We start from the raw sequence: 6,857 nt of genomic DNA, 5'->3' as shown, positions 1-6,857 counted from the left end.
CAGAATCCGCGTGACGTTTTTGAGAACAGCAGGTATCCCAGCCAGTGCGGCGTAGTAAAGGAGGGGTTATGTACACTGCAATATGTTACACACATCGAATATGGCATGAGTTTGCTCACAATCAGTCTAGGAATTACCAGCTTCCTTTTGAGGGGGTGGAAAGCAATGTTTTGCTGTACTAGGCTGTCTGTCTTGCATCTTTCACTCGCAGCTTGGGCTTTTCAAGGAAAGAACTCTTGATAAAATGAGCTAGCATTTTCTTTCAAAATAAACAGATGTGACCTTCTAATTTTATTTTATTTTTAAAGGCAGTCTGGTATATGTTTAATATGTATATATATTTAAAAGCAGAACCATCTGCTGCAGATGTATAAACCACAGACTAAAGTGTGCTTTCAAAATCAAAAGGCTGTGTGCATATACTGGCTTCCCTGCAAGAATCCTCAGACACAATATAGCTTAGTTAACGCTGCCAATATACAACACACGTGCAAGTCATTTAAGGCAGCTTTGGGTGCATGCTTATCGCACCAAACTCAGTGCTGCTTGGATGTGATACTGGAAATAGGATAAACAAGTGGAACTTATACCAAAGCGTTCAGTACGCCAGCCGATATTCCAGTGTTCCAGCCGGCCGGCCAGCCAGCCTTTTTCACAATATTCCATTCCATTTCACCTCACACTCAGTTTTCCACCGTTTCCAGGTGGAAACAATCCCAGAAGTGCTTGCTTTTAGCACGAAATTTAAAAGCCCCACTTGCAGAGGAAGCACAATCAAAGGCTTCTAATTGTTCCTTATAACCATGGCTTTACCTGCCACACAGGTGGTAGGACACCCCATGTGGGGCAGATGGGTAGGGCTAGTGAAAAACTGGCTTATGGCCCAAATTAGGGCCTCTGAACATTCCCCAGGGAGATTTGCCTGGTGCCTTCATTACATATCTTTAAGTGCCAAGCAAAACCATTCTTCTCCTCTCAGGTCTTTGGCTAATTATACCATCTTTGCCCTTGCAAATTGTGTGTGGCAGTGTGTGTGTGTGTGTGTGTGTGTGTGTGTGTGTGTGAGAGAGAGAGAGAGAGAGAGAGAGAGAGAGAGAGATTGTTTTGTTTGTGTCTATGTATAAGTGTTTTTGTGTTTTTATATTGTAAACTACCCTGTGATCACCAGTAGAAGGGTGATATGTTAATTTAATAATGATGATAATATTAATAATGATAATATTATGAAATTTGGGCTACGGGCCGGAAGTTTCCCATTCCTGACATATGAATGTTAAGAGTAATTTCATGGTTTTGATCCTGTTCCCACCCTTGCCAAGGCAAGGAATTGTTCTCATCCAGTCCAATATCAAGGCCAGACATGGGTCTAGTGCAGCCAGTGCCACACCTGCAGGTGTAAAGGAAGGGTAGAGCAGTGTATCATCAATGTAAAGTGGTACCTCAGGTTAAGAACTTAATTCATTCCGGAGGTCTGTTCTTAACCTGAGGTACCACTTTAGCTAATGGGGTCTCCCGCTGCTGCCGCGCCCCCGGAGCACAATTTATGTTCTCATCCTGAAGCAAAGTTCCTAACCTGAAGTACTATTTCTGGGTTAGCAGAGTCTGTAACCTGAAGCATCTGTAACCTGAAGCGTCTGTAATCCGAGGTACCACTGTACACGTTTTCTTGACAGTGCACTCCAAAATTCCAGATGACTCCTGCCAGCAGTTTCATGTGGTTGTTAAGCAGCATGGGGGATAAAATCCAACCCTGCAGAACCCCACACAGGGCTGAACAAAACTCCCTCTGAAGATGGTCATCCAAGTAGAGTTGGAACTACCGCAAGGCTTGGAATTATACTCTCATTCAGACACCAAAAGGCCAAAATGCAACTGCGGCCTAGCAGTTTAAACACAGGAGAGGTTTGTCCTGTCCCCTTTTCTTTTTAGAATAGCCCATTATGTAATGAATCATTACAAGCATACAGAACTTTGAGGGTAAAAGCAATCTCTTTTTCACCTTTGGAGGCATTTGGCACTTAGGCAGTTGATTAAATAAAGATGCTTTGTTTGTTCGCCTCATCTCTGGGCTAAGGGAGAGAAAACAGAGAGCAAAAACAAACCCCTCCTCCTAAATGGATGCTGTCTCTTTTATGTAATAGAAAGGAAGAGCTATAGGACAGAAGCCTTGCATCTCGTCTCGCATTAGCAAAGGTTCAATAAGCTCTTATTCGCAGCAGGACTAGTGGCTATATCAAAGCTGAGGTAGAGGAGTGCTATGAAAATGCAATCCTTATTTTTGAGTACTGCTCAAGGGTAAATGTGTCATCTATTTCAGCATGCAAATGAAGAAGAATTTGGTGGCCTTGAAGTTTTGCATCATCCATAGAAAAGCTTTTCTAATTGCATTACAGGCCACAGTGGTATTAAAAACAGTCAAATACAATAAATCTTGGTGTAGTAATGGAGCTAGGTAGGTAATCTTACACTTTACGAAAATCATTTTTAAATTTATTTTTAATACATTAAGAAATAGTACAAAATATTGTGCTAAGTGCATAAAATAAACCTCATGCTTTCTCAACAATTACTATATGCATATTTAAAGATGGTGCAATGATTTGCATCATAAATACCTTCTATCTTGTATTGAGAAGAATGTAGATATAAAAATGTAGATGTGTGTGTGTGTCCCCCCCCCCCACTGTTGCACACCACCCCAATCCCCAAACAGTGCGAGATTCCAAGGGTTCCAGGCATTTACCCAGGGTTCAGTTTCCTTGGAATGAGGTACAGCAGAGAGAAGTAGAAAATGGTGTCCCTTAAGGATTGGTATTGGGAGCTGTGTTTTTTAACTTACTTGCAAATAATATTGAGTTAGGAGCAGGCAGTGAGGTGGCCAGGTTTGCAGATGACCTAAATTGTTCAGGATTGTTAAAGTAAAAAAAGATTGCGAAGAGCTCCAAAAGGACCTACCCAAACTGAGTGAATAGGCAATAAAATGCAATTCAGTGTAAACAAGAATAAAGTGAATGCATGTTGCAGCAAAAAGATCTTAATTTTACATACATGCTCATGGGGTCTGAACTGGTGGTGTCGGACCAGGAGTGAGATCTTGGGGTCATAGTATATAGCTCAATGAAGATGTCAACCCAGTGTGTGGTGGTCATGACAAAGCCAAATTCTATTCTTTTTTTTTTAATGATATTTATTAAAGTTTTAAATAACACATATAAACACAACAGACAATAAAAACATAAACAAACAAACAAAACAAATCAAAAACAAGCATAAGTTCAAACCATAATTTCTAATCCTAATTTCACCGACCTCCTCGCACCTCCCCCTTGTGTATTCTAATCTCATTTATCTTATCAGCAAATCCATTCCCACATTTCCCATAGTTTTTATTAATTCTATTTCTTTTTCCTTAAATCAATTCCCCTGCAAACCACTAATTTTTGAACCCATATCATTTTAGCCTTCATTAATTTTGTAATGTTTATTAAGATAGTCTTTAAACTTCTTCCAATCTTCTTCCACTGTCTCTTTGTCCTGATCTCGGATTCTGCCAGTCATCTCTGCCAGTCCCATGTATTCTGTCATCTTCATCTGCCATTCTTCCAGAGTGGGTAGATCTGGTGTCTTCCAATACTTTGCGATGAGAATCCTTGCTGCTGTAGTAGCATACATAAAAAAAGTTCTGTCCTTCTTTAACACCACGTGGCTTACCATACCCAGGAGAAAGGCCTCTGGTTTCTTCAGGAAGGTATATTTAAATACCTTTTTCATTTCATTATATATCATTTCCCAGAAAGCCTTAATCCTTGGGCATGTCCACCAGAGGTGAAAGAATGTACCTTCATTTTCTTTACATTTCCAACATTTGTTATCTGGTAAGTGGTAAATTTTTGCAAGCTTGACTGGGGTCATGTACCACCTATAGATCATTTTCATAATATTCTCTCTCAAGGCATTACATGCCGTGAATTTCATGCCGGTGGTCCACAACCTTTCCCAGTCAGCAAACATAATGTTATGACCAATTTCTTGAGCCCACTTAACCATAGCTGATTTAACTGTTTCATCCTGTGTATTCCATTTCAACAGCAAGTTATACATTTTTGACAAATTCTTAGTATTGGATTCTAGCAACTCTGTTTCCAGTTTTGATTTTTCCACCTGAAAGCCCATTTTCCTATCCAACTTATAGACCTCCAATATTTGATAATAATGAAGCCAGTCTCGCACTTTATCTTTTAGATTCTCAAAACTCTGCAACTTCCACTTATCGCCCTCCTGTTCTAAAATTTCACAATATTTTGGCCATTTGGCTTCCATATTAAGTTTTTTCAATGCTTTTGCCTCCATTGGTGACAGCCACCTTGGAGTTTTGTTCTCCAGCAAATCTTTGTATTTAATCCAGACATTGTATAATGCTTTCCTGACAATATGGTTTTTAAAGCCTTTGTGCACCTTAACCTTGTCATACCACAAATATGCATGCCACCCAAAAAAATTGTTAAATCCTTCCAAGTCCAAAATATCTGTATTCTCGGGAAGCAGCCAGTCCTTTAACCAGCAGAAAGCTGCTGATTCATAATAAAGTTTCAAATCCGGCAGGGCAAATCCCCCTCTTTCCTTTGCGTCAGTTAAAATCTTAAATTTTATCCTGGGTTTTTTGCCCTGCCAGATAAATTTAGAAATGTCTTGCTGCCAACCCTTGAAACAGTCCATCTTGTCCACAATTTGCAAAGTTTGAAACAAAAACAACATTCTAGGCAATACATTCATCTTTATAAGTGCTATTCGACCAGACAAGGAAAGCAAAGCCAAATTCTATTCTAGGCATCATTAGGAAAGGAAAGAAAAATAAAAATGTCAGTATAATAATTGTTGTTGTTGTTGTTGTTGTTGTTTAGTCGTGTCCGACTCTTTGTGACCCCATGGACCAGAGCACACCAGGCACTTCTGTCTTTCACTGCCTCCCACAGTGATCTTCTTGCAGTCCATGGGACTCTCAAGAGTCTCCTCCAGCACCAGAATTCAAAAGCATAAATTCTTCAGTGATCAGCCTTCTTTATGGTCCAGCTCTCACTTCCATATATCACTACTGGGATAATGCTGTTATGCAAATATATGGTGTGACCTTATTGGGGGTACAGTTCTGATCCCCTCATCTCTTAGAGGATATTTTAGAGATGGCAAAGGTTCAGAAAGGGGCAGCTAAACTAATCAAGGGGCTGACTCCTCTGTGAAGAAAGGCTGTACGCTTGAGACTTTTTAGCTTGGAGAAATAGCAAGTAATAGGTGACATGGTAGAAATTTATAAAATTATGCAAGGCATGGAGAAAAACACTAGAGAAAGTTTCTCACCCTCATAACACTAGAACTTGTGGTCATCCAATGAAGCCGAATGTTGGAAAATTTAGGACAGATAATAGAAAGTACGTATAAATGCAGCACATGGTCCAACTATAGAACTCACTCCCCCCAGAGGCACTGATGGCCGCCAAGCAGGATGGCTTTAAAAGAGGGTTGACAAATTCATGGTGGAGGAAGCTGTCAATGGCTGCTAGTCATGATGGCTATGCTCTACCTCCACAGCTGGAAGCAGCCTGGGCTTCTGAATACCAGTTGCTGGAAAGGCTAGAGGGCCCTTTTGATCATGTTCTGCTCCCCGGTTTCCCATAGGAATCTGATTGGCCACTCTGAGAACAGGATGCTGGACTAGATAGGCCATTGGTCTGATCCAGCAGGCTATTCTTATGTCATCTTACGTTATGTTTAACCAGTTATCTTTGGTCCTGAATTTGTAGCTTTTTTTGGACCTAGTATTGAAGAAACCTCAATAGTCTTATTTTCTTTACTTAGGTTCTTAAACTAGAAAGAAAGAGTCCTGCTGGATCAGGCCAAAGGCTCATCCATCCAACAGACAAGTTACCACGGGAACTAAAGAACTCTGGGAAATGAAAACTGTTGTGGGGAAAGATCTTCCTAAGGTGACTTTCACATTAGCCCCTTTACACTAGAATTGCCATCCTTTGTTCTCTCTCTTTTTTATGGGGCATCCAGATAACACCAGTCAGCCCGTGCATTCCAGTATCTTCTGTGTTTTTTTTTACACAGGTTTTTCGTGGTAAAACACGGTTGCAACAGCAGCCAATCTAACATGAACAGGAAAGGACTATGGAGGCTTTTAGGGGTCATACTTTTAAACCTTTCCTAGACCCTTTTATTTCTTCCTGATTAGTGTAACTAGAATTAATTATCCCTTGAACGGCTGCTGTTAATTGTCCCTATGCCAGTTTCTGTTCTTGGGGGGGGGGTGGAGGTTTCAATTATTGGCTTCCTTTCCATTTTATATAGTCAAGTACCGGTAGTTCTGTTTGGCTAAATTACCCACACCACAAGGATAGGACATAACGGACAATTAACAGAGGGACCATTAGTACGCTATTTCCAAATAATCACCCATCTTTGCTCCTCAGAAAGCAATAAAGCTGGATGAACTTTCAAGGAAGAAAGTGGTAGTTAAAATTGCAGAGGCTATTTGATTAAGAGGGAATATATGGGAAGTCAAACCTAGACTAATTGTTTGTTTGGAACCTTTTGTTTTCGTTCCACTTCTTGATAATTGTGGAAAAGCAATGCCTTGGCAGCACCATTGGGCTCTAGTATAGAAGCAACCTAAAACTGGAGGTTGTTACTCCAGATAGCCTTGCCCAGCACAGAATGGTCTAATACAATAAATTACAGCTGCTAGCCCCATGCCGAATCCTCCCAAATTGTCTGTGCTTGTACACAAAGCCTTCCATCAGTATTGGCATAATCAAGTACTGCTGCTGTATTCTATTTATTTCAATGGAGTTTGCCCG

General features: G+C 40.5%; 1 long non-coding RNA gene across 14 annotated transcripts in view; it reads left to right on the top strand.

The window, feature by feature from the left end:
• Window positions 1-6,857, top strand: part of LOC309330744 — a 55,285-nt gene that overhangs the window by 42,293 nt on the left and 6,135 nt on the right. For 11 of the 14 annotated variants that reach the window (XR_014151554.1, XR_014151555.1, XR_014151556.1 and 8 more), the window contains one exon: window positions 5,854-5,981. The exons of 2 other annotated variants lie outside the window; for them this stretch is intronic. This is a non-coding gene — a long non-coding RNA (uncharacterized lncRNA). Of the gene's footprint in view, window positions 1-2,317; window positions 2,453-5,853; window positions 5,982-6,857 lie in introns of all 14 variants that reach the window. One more of the 14 variants, XR_014151567.1, reaches the window with a different exon arrangement.

This window comes from Podarcis erhardii, assembly GCF_964252035.2.
Source record: "Podarcis erhardii genome assembly, chromosome: 1".
In the NCBI taxonomy this organism is placed as follows: domain Eukaryota; kingdom Metazoa; phylum Chordata; class Lepidosauria; order Squamata; family Lacertidae; genus Podarcis; species Podarcis erhardii.
Note: the sequence above shows the minus strand (reverse complement) of the source record. Positions and strands in the feature narration are given on the sequence as shown.